This window comes from Bufo bufo, chromosome 2 (assembly GCF_905171765.1).
Source record: "Bufo bufo chromosome 2, aBufBuf1.1, whole genome shotgun sequence".
Lineage (NCBI taxonomy): Eukaryota > Metazoa > Chordata > Amphibia > Anura > Bufonidae > Bufo > Bufo bufo.
The window spans coordinates 389,715,573-389,728,331 of NC_053390.1; the positions used below are offsets into that span (position 1 = coordinate 389,715,573).

Sequence of the window (12,759 nt, forward strand, 5' to 3'; positions counted from 1 at the left end):
TGATGAACAGCAAGGCTTTTGGAGATACTTTTATAACCCTTTTTCAACTTTATGCAAGTCAACAATTCTTAATCGTACGTCTTCTGAGAGCTCTTTTGTGCGAGGCATCATTCCCATCAGGCAATGCTTCTTGTGAAAAGCAAACTCATAACTGGTGTGTGTTTTTTATAGGGCAGGGCATCTGTAACCAACACCTCCAATCTCATCTCATTGATTGGACTCCAGTTGGCTGACACCTCACTCCAATTAGCTCTTGGAGATGTTATTAGTCTAGGGGTTCACATACTTTTTCCACCTGCACTGTGAATGTTTACATGGTGTGTTCAATAAAAACATGGTAACATTTAATTCTTTGTGTGTTATTAGTTTAAGCAGACTGTGATTGTCTATTGTTGTGACTTAGATAAAGATCAGATCACATTTTATGACCAATTTGTGCAGAAATCCATATCATTCCAAAGGGTTCACATACTTTTTCTTGCAACTGTATGTCATAAAATACACCAGGGAACTGCTTTGTAACTCAAAATTTAATAATAAATGTTCAAGGTGCATTTACAAGTTCTTGCAATACAGTCTGTAAACCAGTATTTCCTAGTCCAGTCCTTAGAGCTACTGGATATATCATGTCTTGAGAATTTCCATTGAGCAGGCACTTGTAATAAGCATTAGTGAAATTAATAAAAACAATGTTAAGGAAATTGATGATCTGTTGGGTGCTCTGAGACTGGACTGGGAAACACTGCACATAGGTCTACATAGGTGCTGTACTGTATAAAAAAAGAAAGACATGGGGAGGCACAATCAACATATAATGACAAAAATTATTAAAAAAATGTATTATTGCTTAGAAGTAGACACTTCATAAAACAACTTAAAACCCAAGTAATGACTGGTTCCATTATGCTATGAGGGACCACCTCCACAAACATCACGGTACAGACCCCATAGCATACAATTGGTGATTCTTTGGATCATTGTGCATTGATATCTTTGTGCTTATACCCCTGTTAACTTTTATCAGCCTACAGTATGTATTTGCTATTTGGCTATTCTCATTATAGGGTTTATTGTTCTGGTAACAATTCAACGCCTATTGTATGATATAGGGTATGGACCTTAATGTTTGTTAGGGTGGTCCATCATATCTTGATGAGAGTAGTCTTCCCTTGTTTTTTGATTTTTTTTTGTGGTAGTGTCTAGTTGTTATCATTAATACAATTTTCTTATTATTTTTGTCATCATATGTTGAGTTTTCTGATCTCTTTTTTTCATTTTAAGTATTGTAACTTTTTGGGGGTTAAGGGTGAACACCTTATCTTCTGTTAAATGACAGGTACTGTTTTGCCCTTCTACTGTGGGTTAATTGATTTACATAGGGAGTGCAAACAAAACAATACATTAAATTCAGATTTTCATTTTAGAAGCCTTTGAACAAAAAGACAAATATTTTTTGTGAAAGTAGATCTCCCCTTTAAAGTGGTTATGTCATGATTAAAGGGGTTATCCCATGATTAACATAAACAATGAAAATTAGACATCATAGTACATGACAATCTCTTTCTAATAAACCATTTAACTCACCAGCCATTTAAGTCACCTGGATCCAGAGTTCTACCCATTTATTGCTCCAATTGCTTTGCTAGATTTATATTAAGCTAAAAGCTCAGAGGGTGTGTCATTTGTCAGTGGGTGTGTCCAGGGGCATAAATAGGGGTTTGGCATGTTTACAATGGCAGAGGCGCATCCTAAGGCTAAGTGTAAATATAGCACCAGAATTAAACTCATAAAAAATATGGCACCAGAACCAAGATCATAATACAAATACCGCACTAGAACCAGAAACATATGTAAAATACAGCAACAGAAAGAAACTCAAAACATAAATACAGGACCAGAACCAAGTTCATAATGCAAAAACACCACCTGAGCCAAGCTAATGATACAAATACAACACCATATGGCAATATAAACAAGCCTAAGTCAAATATAGCACCATAAGCAAGCCCATAAGTCAAATACAGCACCAGAACCAAGTTCATGCCATAAATACAGTGCTAGAATTAACCTTAGTACATAAATACAGCACCAGAACCAAGCTTATAACACAAATACAGCTCCAGAACCAAGCATAGTACATATATGCATCACGAGTTTAAAAATCCCATTTGAATAATAAGCAGGCTAGACCTTGTCTATAAGCTTGCACCGTGTGGAACTAGAGCTCTCAGTATGGCCTGAACAGTTGTAAATGTATGCTTGGAGTTAATTTTTCATAAAAGCAGAAAGCTACCACCTATCATCAGCTGTCATACAAGGGACAGCATTGATCAGACACAGTCAGTGACAGATTAAACATTTGAACTTAGTGACTTATAGGTGACATCTTCTCCATATGGTTTAGACCACCATGATGACTTCTCCCAGCCACGACTTGTCCTTGTAGATGTTGATGAGAAGTCTTCTCATTTTACAAACCCATCGCACACTATATACTAACACAAACATCTCTTAATGTGACAAGCATGGCCATAAGTATGATTGCACCATACACTGTACCACTTAATTTAATAACCTCACATACTATGCCCCTTGAAAGTAAAGTGCCACACCTAGTGCCCCTGCCTCTCTGTATATAATGCTATATGCCGCACAATCTGTGAAACCCATATATAATGCCTCATGCTCTGTGATCCCTGTATATAGTGCTTCTTCACTGCCCATTATATATATTGCCTCTTCTCTGTCCACCTTGTCTGTGCCGCTTTATATATATATTTTCTCTTCTCAGTCCACCTTGTCTGTGCCCGCTTTACATACAGTGCCTCTTTTTTGTGCCCTCTTTATTGCGTATATAGTGCCCCTTATCTGTGCCCCCTCTATGTATTGCATCTTCTCTGTGCCCCCTTATATATTGTTTGCCTCTTGTCTGTGCCTCCTTATATAGAGAGCCTCTTCACTGTGCCCATTTATTATATATTATGTGTGTGTGTATATGTATGTGTATATATATATAAATATATATATATATATATATATATATATACACTCACCTAAAGAATTATTAGGAACACCATACTAATACAGTGTTGGACCCCCTTTTGCCTTCAGAACTGCCTTAATTCTACGTGGCATTGATTTAACAAGGTGCTGATAGCATTCTTTAGAAATGTTGGCCCATATTGATAGGATAGCATCTTGCAGTTGATGGAGATTTGAGGGATGCACATCCAGGGCACGAAGCTCCCATTCCACCACATCCCAAAGATGCTCTATTGGGTTGAGATCTGGTGACTGTGGGGGCCATTTTAGTACAGTGAACTCATTGTCATGTTCAAGAAACCAATTTGAAATGATTCGAGCTTTGTGACATGGTGCATTATCCTGCTGGAAGTAGCCATCAGAGGATGGATGCATGTTCTCATTCTATTTACGCCAAATTCGGACTCTACCATTTAAATGTCTAAACAGAAATCGAGACTCATCAGACCAGGCAACATTTTTCCAGTCTTCAACAGTCCAATTTTGGTGAGCTCGTGCAAATTGTAGCCTCTTTTTCCTATTTGTAGTGGAGATGAGTGGTACCCGGTGGGGTCTTCTGCTGTTGTAGCCCATCCGCCTCAAGGTTGTGCGTGTTGTGGCTTCACAAATGCTTTGCTGCATACCTCGGTTGTAACGAGTGGTTATTTCAGTCAACGTTGCTCTTCTATCAGCTTGAATCAGTCGGCCCATTCTCCTCTGACCTCTAGCATCCACAAGGCATTTCTGCCCACAGGACTGCCGCATACTGGATGTTTTTCCCTTTTCACACCATTCTTTGTAAACCCTAGAAATGGTTGTGCGTGAAAATCCCAGTAACTGAGCAGATTGTGAAATACTCAGACCGGCCCGTCTGGCACCAACAATCATGCCACGCTCAAAATTGCTTAAATCACCTTTCTTTCCCATTCTGACATTCAGTTTGGAGTTCAGGAGATTGTCTTGACAAGGAGCACACCCCTAAATGCATTGAATCAACTGCCATGTGATTGGTTGACTAGATAATTGCATTAATGAGAAATAGAACAGGTGTTCATAATAATTCTTTAGGTGAGTGTGTATATATATATATATATACTGCTTCTTCACTGAGCCCCCTTAAATATAATATATTTTCTCTGTGCACACTTATATATACTGCCTCTTTACTGCACCCCTTATTTATACTGTCTCTTCTATGTCAACACTTATATGTACTGTCTCTTCTCGGTGACCCCTTATATATACTGCCTCTTCACTGCACCCCTTATTTATACTGTCTCTAGTCTGTCTTCCCTTATATGTACTGTCTCTTTTCGGTGCCCCTTATACAGTTGCAAGAAAAAGTATGTGAACCCTTTGGAATGATATGGATTTCTGCACAAATTGGTCATACAATGTGATCTGATCTTCATCTAAGTCACAACAATAGACAATCACAGTCTGCTTAAACTAATAACACACAAATAATTAAATGTTACCATGTTTTTATTGAACACACCATGTAAACATTCACAGTGCAGGTGGAAAAAGTATGTGAACCCTTGGATTTAATAACTGGTTGAACCTCCTTTGGCACCAATAACTTCAACCAAACGTTTCCTGTAGTTGCAGATTAGACGTGTACAACGGTCAGGAGTAATTCTTGACCATTCCTCTTTACAGAAATGTTTCAGTTCAGCAATATTCTTGGGATGTCTGGTGTGAATTGCTTTCTTGAGGTCATGCCATAGCATCTCAATCGGGTTGAGGTCAGGACTCTGACTGGGCCACTCCAGAAGGCGTATTTTCTTCTGTTTAAGCCATTCTTTTGTTGATTTACTTCTATGCTTTGGGTCGTTGTCCTGTTGCAACACCCATCTTCTGTTGAGCTTTAGCTGGTGGACAGATGGCCTTAAGTTCTCCTGCAAAATGTCTTGATAAACTTAGGAATTCATTTTTCCTTTAATGATAGCAATCCGTCCAGGCCCTGACGCAGCAAAACAGCCCCAAACCATGATGCCCCCACCACCATACTTCATAGTTGGGATGAGGTTTTAATGTTGGTGTGCTGTGCCTCTTTTTCTCCACACATAGTTTTGTGTGTTTCTTCCAAACAACTCAACTTTGGTTTCATCTGTCCACAGAATATTTTGCCAGTACTGCTGTGTAACATCTAGGTGCTCTTGTGCAAACTGTAAACATGCAGCAATGTTTTTTTCGGACAGCAGTAGCTTCCTCTGTGGTATCCTCCCATGAAATCTACTGTTGTTTAGGGATGTTAGCATATGCCAGAGACATTTGTAAGTCTTTAGCTGACACTCTAGGATTCTTCTTCACCTCATTGAGCAGTCTGCGCTGTGCTCTTGCAGTCATCTTTACAGGAAGGCCACTCCTTGGGGGAGTAGCAGCAGTACTGAACTTTATCCATTTATAGACAATTTGTCTTACCGTGGACTGATGAACAGCAAGGCTTTTGGAGATACTTTTATAACCCTTTCCAGCTTTATGCAAGTCAACAATTCTTAATCGTAGGTCTTCTGAGAGCTCTTTTGTGCAAGGCATCATTCACATCAGGCAATGCTTCTTGTGAAAAGCAAACCCAGAACTGGTGTGTGTTTTTTTATAGGGCAGGGCAGCTGTAACCAACACCTCCAATCTCATCTCATTGATTGGACTCCAGTTGTCTGACACTCAATTCCAATTAGCTCATGGAGATGTCATTAATCTAGGGGTTCACATACTTTTTCCACCTGCACTGTGAATGTTTATATGGTGTGTTCAATAAAAACATGGTAAAATGTAATTATTTGTGTGTTATTAGTTTAAGCAGACTGTGATTGTCTATTGTTGTGACTTAGATGAAGATCAGAACACATTTTATGACCAATTTGTGCAGAAATCCATATCATTCCAAAGGGTTCACATACCTTTTCTTGCAACTGTATATTGCTTCTTCTCTGTGCTTCCATATATATACTGCCTCTTCAATGTGCCCCTTATGTACACTGTCTCTTCACTGTGCCCCTTATATATAGTCAATTCTCTGTGCTCCCTCATATGAACTGAATCTTCTCTGTTTAAGGATAGAAATGAGCATGTGAGTCCACCTAACTGAGGTGGACAGATAAATTAGAAAGAAAACAAACAGGTGGTGCTACATGGATGTATTTCATTAGTTATTCAAAACTCAGCAGCTATGAGAGATTTTTAATTGCGCGCAATTACAAAGGTATTCAGATCCAGGTGCTGTTTCGAAGAATTGAGAATATTTTTCGTGAGACAACCTCTTTGATTTAAAATACAGCAACAGAAAGAAACTTAAAACATAAACACAGGACCAGAACCAAGTTCATAATGCAAAAACACCACCTGAACCAAGCTAATAATGCAATACTGTTTGGCTATTAGGGATGAAAGCCCAGGGCCAGCAACACTACAGCATGGCGTTTCTCCTAGCAACCAGGAGGATGACCACTGCAGGAAGGAAGGGAAAAGAAGTGTAGCAAAGGTCAAACATTTGCTGGTGGTAGCGGACTGTATTATTAGGAGGACAGACAGGGTTATCTGTCTCTGATACCGTGAATGCCAAACAGTGTGTTGTCTTCTGGGTGCTCGGGTTTGGCATATTGCAGATCGGATTGACAGATTGCTGGGTGGGGCTGGGGAAGACCTGGCGGTCATGGTACACATTGGCACCAATGACAAAGTCAGAGGGAGATGAAAGGTCCTTAAACATGATTTTAGGGAAGTAGGAGAGATGCTCACATCCAGGACCTCCAAGGTAATGTTTTCAAAAATACTTACAGTGCCACGAGCATCACCAGACAGACAACGGAAGCTTAGGGAGTTAAATAAGTGGCTCAGAAGCTGGTGCAGGAAGGAAATGTTTGGGTTCATGGAAAACTGGGCCGACTTCTCGGTCGGTTACAGGCTCTACAGTAGGGACGGGCTGCACCTTAATAGGGGGGGTGCAGCGGCTCTGGGGGAAAAAATGGTCAGATGGCTGGAGGAGCTTTGAAACTAGGATCTGGGGGAGGGTGGGGGGTCATACTAATAAGGGGGTAGATAGTGTAGATAGAGAGTGGGATACAGGAGGGGACATTGGGGATTTAGTGGGGGCTGGGGTCAGTGAGGGAAGTAGGGAAAAGAATGGACAGAACAATATACCGATGAAAAAAAGAACTGCTGGTAACAAGAACCCGTTACATACAAACCTCAACCAAGGTAACCCAAAAATTCCAAATATTCACTTTACAGGTATTAGCAATTTTAAATGTATTTTCACAAAAAATGCCAGAAATCTAGCTAGCAAAATGGGGGAGCTGGAGGCTATGGTACTAGAAGAACACATAGATATAGTTGGTGTGGCTGAGGCATGGTTGGACTCTTCGCATGACTGGGCTGTTAATATTGAGGGTTTTGCACTATTTTGGAAAGACAGGGTAAATAGAAAAGGCGGTGGCATGTGCCTATATGTGAGTAGTGATCTGAAGACAAGTGTGAAAGAGGCAATTGTGGGTGAGGATGGTGAGGATGTGGAAACCATATGGTTGGAATTTCAAAGGGATATAAACACTGAAAAAATAATACTTGGTGTAATCTATAGACCCCCTAACATCACAGAGAAGACAGAAATACAACTGTATAACCAAATAGAGAAGGCTGGTACAGTGGTTATAATGGGAAATTTTAACTTCCCAGACATTGACTTCCCCAATGTCCGCAAAGGGAAGAAGATTTCTCAACTTGCTGCAGGACCACTTTATGGACCAGTTTGTAGAAGCTCCCAATAGGGGCAATGCTCTGTTGGATCTGGTAATTTCTAATGATGCAGAGCTTGTTTGAAATGTTACTATTCGAGAAGCACTAGGTAATAGTGACCACAATATAATTATATTCCCCCTAAACTATAAGAAGCAAACTCTGTTAGGCCGAGCAAAGACACTGAATTTTAAAAAGGCAAATTTCCCTGTTGAGGGCAGCATTTCAGGGGATAGACTGGGTGCAGCTACTGTCACATAATAATACTGAGGATAAATGGGAGAACTTTAAATCCACATTGAGTAATTGCACAAAAAAATATAATCCTTTAGGTAACAAGTATAAATGGCTAAAATTAAACCCCCATGGCTGTAAAAGGGGCAATAAAAGACAAAAAAAATGGCATTTAAAAATACAAATCTGAGGGATCAGCTGTAGCATTCGAAGTTTACAAATGGCTTAATAAAATCTGTAAAAAGGAGATAAAATTAGCAAAAATACTAAATAAACAGCAGGTAGCAAAACAAATCCCCAAAAATTATTTAAATATATAAATGCTAAAAAAGCTAGGTCTGAGCAGTTAGGTCCCTTAACCCCTTAAGGACTCAGGGCGTACCGGTACGTCCTAAGTTTAAAACGCGATTGCGGCACGGCGGGGGTTAATCGCAACAGGATGTCCGCTGAAATCATTCAGCGGGCATCCTGTCACAACGCCGGGGAGGGGGGGGGGGGTCCCGTGACCCCCCCGTGTCGGCGATCGCCACAAACCGCAGGTCAATTCAGAGCTGCGGTTTGCGGCTTTTACCTTATCCGGCGGTTGCGGGCGGCGGTGCCATCGGGTCCCCATGCGGCTGTAGGGGGGACCCGATGGCATGGAAGGCAGCGCGATATCTAAGGAAGGCATCGCGCTGCCTTCCGGTGATGAGCCTGTGAGATCCAGCCCCCTGGATCTCACAGGCCGGAAGCTGTATGAGTAATACACAGTGTATTACTCATACAGCCAATGCATTCCAATACAGAAGTATTGGAATGCATTGTAAAAGGGATTAGACCCCCAAAAGTTGAAGTCCCAAAGTGGGACAAAAAATAAAGTTAAAAAAAAATTGAAAAAATAAAGTTTTCCCCCCAAAAAAATTTAAAGTTTCAAGTAAAAATAAACAAAAACGTCATTTTCCCCAAATAAAGTTAAAAAAAATTGGTAAAAAATAGGGGGAAAAAAAGTATACATATTAGGTATCGCCGCGTCCATATCGACCGGCTCTATAAACATATCACATGAACTAACCCCTCAGATGAACACCGTAAAAAATTTAAAATAAAAACTGTGCTAAATAAACAATTTTTTTGTCACCTTACATCACAAAAAGTGTAATAGCAAGCGATCAAAAAGTCATATGCACCAAAAAATAGTGCCAATCAAACCGTCATCTCATCCTGCAAAAAATGAGACCCTACCTAAGATAATCGCCCAAAAACTGAAAAAACTATGCCTCTCAGAATATGGAGACACTAAAACATGATTATTTTTTTTGTTTCAAAAATGATATTATTGTGTAAAACTTACATAATTTAAAAAAAGTATACACATTAGGTATCGCCACGTCCGTATCAACCGGCTCTATAAAAATATCACATGACTTAACCCCTCAGATAAACACCGTAAAAAATAAAAAATAAAAACGGTGCTAAATAAACCATTTTTTGTCACCTTACATCACAAAAAGTGTAATAGCAAGCGATAAAAAAATCACACGCACCTCAAAATAGTGCCAATAAAACCGTCATCTCATCCTGCAAAAATCATACCCTACCCAAAGTAATCGCCCAAAAACTGAAAAAACTATGGCTCTCAAGCTATGGAAACACTAAAACATGATTTTTTTTGCTTCAAAAATGAAATCATTGTGTAAAACTTACATAAATAAAAAGAAAGTATACATATTAGGTATCGCCGCATCCGTGACAACCTGGTCTATAAAAATATCACATGATCTAACCTGTCAGATGAATGTTGTAAATAACAAAAAATAAAAACTGTGCCAAAACAGCTACTTCTTGTTACCTTGCCTCACAAAAAGTGTAATATAGAGCAACCAAAAATCATATGTACCCTAAACTAGTACCAACAAAACTTCCACCCTATCCCGTAGTTTCTAAAATGGGGTCACTTTTTTGGAGTTTCTACTCTAGGGGTGCATCAGGCGGGCTTCAAATGGGATATGGTGTCAAAAAAACCAGTCTAGCAAAATCTGCCTTCCAAAAACCGTATGGCATTCCTTTCCTTCTGCGCCCTGCCGTGTGCCCGTACAGCGGTTTACGACCACATATGGGGTGTTTCTATAAACTACAGAATCAGGGCCATAAATATTGAGTTTGGTTTGGCTGTTAACCCTTGCTTTGTAACTGGAAAAAAATGGACAGATGGAATCTCCAGCACAGGAGCATAACTCCAGCACACACCAAGGCTGGAGTACAACTAAATTCCTGCTACCAGCCACAGGCAATATAAGCACCTAGTGACCACACCCAGCCAGGTAGTTAACCCCAAACACTCCAGACAGGGAAGGGAAACCAACCATTTTTCAAAGGCTTTTGATACTGTCCCTCATAGACGTTTAATAGGTAAAGTAAGGTCTATAGGCTTGGAAAGTATAGTCTATAGGCTTGGAAAGTATAGTCTGTAATTGAATTGAAAACTGGCTGAAGGACCATGTCTAGAGAGTTGTGGTCAATGATTCCTATTTAGAATGGTCCCGGTTTATAAGTGGTGTACCCCAAGGTTCAGTGCTGGGCCCTCTATTATTTAATTTATTTTTCAATTATATCGAGGACGGGATTAATAGCACCATTTCAATTTTTGCAGAAGACACTAAGCTGTGTAGAACTGTACAGTCTATGATAGATGTCCATAAACTACAAGCTGACTTGAACACTCTGAGTGATTGGGCATCAACTTGGCAAATTAGTTTCAATGTGGATAAATATAAAGTTATGAATCTTCGTAGTAATAATCTCTGTGCTTCATATGTCCTAGGGCAGGGATGCTCAACCAGCGGCCCTACAGCTGTTGCAAAACTACAAATCCCAGCATGCCCTAATAGCTGTAGGCTGTCCAGGCATGCTGGGAGTTGTAGTTTTGCAACAGCTGGAGGGCCGCATGTTGAGCATTCCTGTCCTAGGGGATGTAACACTGGGGGATTCATTTGTAGAGAAGGGTGTCCTTGTAGATCATAGATTGAATAACAGCATATAATGTCAATCAGCTGCTTGTAAGGCCACCAGGATATTGTCATGCATTAAACGAGGCATGGACTCACAGGGCAGAGATGTAATATTATCACTTTAAGAACCGTTGGTGTGGCCTCATCTGGAATATGCAGTTCAGTTCTGGGCACCAGTCCATAGAAAGGATGCTCTGCAGCTAGATAAAGTACAAAGGAGATCAACTAAACTGATAAGGGGCATGGAGGGTCTTAGTTATAAAAAAAAATTAAAATAATTTTATGTATTTAGTCTTGAGAAGAGATATCTAAGAGGAGACATGATTAACCTATACAAATGAATAAATGGGCATACAAAAAATACTGAGAAAAACTGTTCCATGCAAAATGCCATCAAAAGACAAGGGGGCACTCTCAGACTAGAGAAGAAAAAGTTTAGTCTCCAGAAGCGTCAAAACTTCTTTACTGTAAGAACTGTGAATCTGTGGAATAGACTTCCTCAGGACGTGGTCACAGCAGGAACAGTGGACAGTTTCAAAAAGGGTTTAGATGAATTCTTAAAAGTAAAAAACATTAATGCTTATGAAAACGTGTAGAAATCTGAGTCTCATTTCCTTCTGGGATTCGCGCCCCCACCTATCTCTTGGTTGAACTTGATGGACGTATGTCTGTTTTTCAACCGTATTAACTATGTAACTGTGTAACTAAATACAACACCAGAACCAAGCTCACTATATAAATACGGCAACAAAACCAAGCGCCTACATAAATATGGCACCATAAACAAGTCTAAGTCAAATACAGCACCAGAACCAAGTTCATGCCATAAATACAGTGCTAGAATTAACCTTAGCACATAAATACAGCACCAGAACCAAGCTTAGGCTACTTTCACACTCGCATTTTGTGCTGATCCGTTCATATAATACAATCGTCTGCATCCGTTCAGAACGGATCCGTTTGTATTATCTTTATCATAGCCAAGACGGATCTGTCTTGAACACCATTGAAAGTCAAAGGAGGACGGATTCATTTTCTATTGTGCCAGATTGTGTCAGTGAAAATGGATCCGTCCTCATTGACTTACATTGTGTGTCAGGACGGATCCGTTTGGCTCAGTTTCATCAGACGGACACCAAAATGCTGCAAGCAGCGTTTTGGTGTCTGTCTTCAAAGCAGAATGGAGACTAAATGGATGCAAACTGATGCATTCTGAGCGGATCCTTTTCCAATCAGAATGCATTAGAATGCAATCGGATCCGTTTTGGATCTCACAAACGGAAAGCCAAAACGCGAGTGTGAAAGTAGACATCACCAGTTTAAAAAAAGTGTTTTTAATAATTAGGCTAGACCTTGTCATATAAGCTTATACAGTGTGGAACTACAGCTCTCAGTATGGCCTGAACAGTTGTAGATGTATGCTGGGAGTTTTTTTCCATTAAGCAGAATGCTACCACCTATCATCAGCAGTAGATCATACAAGTGATCAGACGCAGTCAGTGGCAGATTAAACATTTGAACTAAGTGACTTATAGGTGATATCTTCCTGGGGACACAGCCATGATTGAGGGCATCATCCCTGGAAACCGGGTAAATCGACCTTGTGAGTGGAGACCCACCTCCAAGTAAAGGTGTAGAACGGGACCTCAGTGGCTATTCAAAATTTTTAATTGCATACAATTACAAAAGTATTCAGATTCATGTGTTGGATTAAAAAAAATACAATATTCATGGAACCTGGGAATCCTGTTAAGGGGATATCATACAAAATGTATGT

The 12,759-nt window shown here is 39.9% G+C and overlaps 1 long non-coding RNA gene across 1 annotated transcript; it reads right to left on the reverse strand.

The window, feature by feature from the left end:
* Positions 1 to 759: 759 nt before the first annotated feature.
* LOC120991545 lies at positions 760 to 11,281 on the reverse strand. Its single transcript, XR_005776717.1, has 3 exons — positions 11,157 to 11,281; positions 10,239 to 10,248; positions 760 to 770 (listed from the first exon to the last, which is right to left on the reverse strand). It is a non-coding gene; the product is annotated as an uncharacterized LOC120991545 (long non-coding RNA).
* Between the last annotated feature and the right edge of the window lie 1,478 nt (positions 11,282 to 12,759).